Source organism: Penaeus chinensis, chromosome 18 (genome assembly GCF_019202785.1).
Source record: "Penaeus chinensis breed Huanghai No. 1 chromosome 18, ASM1920278v2, whole genome shotgun sequence".
NCBI lineage: Eukaryota > Metazoa > Arthropoda > Malacostraca > Decapoda > Penaeidae > Penaeus > Penaeus chinensis.
Genome location: NC_061836.1, coordinates 34,431,943 through 34,434,442, shown reverse-complemented (window position 1 = coordinate 34,434,442; position 2,500 = coordinate 34,431,943).

Below are 2,500 nucleotides of genomic sequence, written 5' to 3'. Positions count from 1 at the left end.
ATATATTTATATATTTATATTTATATATATATTTGTATATATATTGATATATATATTGATATATATTTATATATATAATATATAAATATGCATATAAATATTTATATATATAAATATTTATATATTTATAAATATTTATATATTTATAAATATTTATATATTTATAAATATTTATATATTTATAAATATTTATATATTTATAAATATTTATATATTTATAAACATTTATATATTTATATATATATTTATATATATAAATATTCATATATATAAATATTTATATATTTATAAATATTTATATATTTATAAATATTTATATATTTATAAATATTTATATATTTATATATATATTTATATATATAAATATTCATATATATAAATATTTTTATATTTATATATATATATTTATATATATATTTATATATATATATTTATATTTACATTTATATATATATATTTATATATATACATATATATATATTTATATATATACATATATATATATTTATATATATACATATATATATGTATATATATATCTACCTGTTCACCTGTTCCCACATCAGTACGCAACGTGCGTTTGAGTTCCGGCCAGGGTCAGCATAAAATAAGAGAAATCGGTTAACGAGGCTGATGGAATAAAGCCCCCGCGCTGGAAGGGAAACGAGCCATACCCCCTAATAAAGGAGTGACCTGTGACCTGTCTGACCTGTCGACGCGGCACGAGAGCGAGGGAGCTCGAGTTGGATGCGCGCATGAAGCACTTAACCCTGCTTGACCTAACCAGACAGACACACGGAACGAATTGTAAATACCCAGTATGGAGGAAGAGGTATGGGGGGGGGGGGATGTCGCCCACCGCTTGGACCAACAAGTAAGCAAGCAAATCTAGCGCTCAGAGAAACCCAAACTGCTCTAAGGGACTGTATAAAGAAGACAGATAAATAAATAATAACTAAATACAATAATCCAAATGGGGCGCGGAGGAGCGGGCCGAAGCGGAGATAGCGATCAGGTAATGGCCCGAGTATTAGGCCGCGAATTAGCCCATTAGCTCGGTCAACGGCCGATGACGACCATGACGAATGCCTGATTATGAGTGTGATAAACTCTGCTTGCCTTGGAGAGTGCGGGGGGGGGGGGGGGGGGGGGGGCTTAGGAAAGGAAACGCACTTATTAAGAAGTCGACGTTTACGCTACAGCCTTACAAGTGTTTATCACACAAACTGCTACGCTGTGTGTGCGTAGTTATATATATGTATATATACACATACATACATACATATATCGATAGATAGATAGTTAGATATATAGATAGATAGATATAAATATATAGATAGATATATATATATGTATATATATGTCTTTATATGTATATATTTACATACATATACTGTATATAATATATATATACATACATATATACAATATATATACATACATATATATAATATATATACATATTCATATATATAGTTTTATATATATGTATGTATAGATAGATACACAGATATATGGAAAGATAGATAGATATACATATATTTGTGCGTGTGCGTGTGCGTGTGCGTGTGCGTGTGCGTGTGTGTGTGTGTGTGTGTGTGTGTGTGTGTGTGTGTGTGTGTATGCGTGCGTGTGTTTGTGTATGCGTGCGTGCGTGTGTGTGAGTGTGTGTGTGTGTGTGTGTGTGTGTGTGTGTGTAACCCAGCTTTATATATATAATGTTACTGAATATGTATGCTTTTGTTGTTCTGTCTCTCTTTTGTTACATTCTACATAACTTGTATAATTAAATATATTGTCGCATGCATATATTCCCACACACACATATACATGCGTGTGGGCATATCCATTGCTTACTGTCACACGAGGCATACAAGTGTTGTGTTGTTTTCCCCTTCCGCAAAGGCCTATGTAATGCTGTAACACTTCCTTCTTAATTATCGACTGTCACCTGCTAATGACAGGTGACTCGTCGCCAGGCAGACTCCCACGGTGAGCCAAGGAGCAACTCCGCGCTTCGAGGAGCAGCCGCGCCCCATCTTGACCCTTCAAGAAAGGCTCAAGACATCTCGGTAGTCTACCTTACGCCCTACACCAACTACCATACTCTTGTAGGGCCCACCATTCGGGCTCATACAGTGTGTGTGCGCGCGCGCGCGCGTGGTGTGTGTGTGTGTGTGTGTGTGTGTGTGTGTGTGTGTGTGTGTGTGTGTGTGTGTAAGTGTAAGTGTACGTGTGTGTCTGTGTACGTGTACGTGTGTGTGTATCTATCTATCTATTACTATATCTATATACCCATCTAGCTATCCACACACACACACACACACACACACACACACACACACACACACACACACACACACACACACACACACACACACACACACACACACACACACACACACACACACACACACACACACACACACACACACACCTATACATTTATATTTAATATATATATACATACATATACACATATGTATACACATATATACAT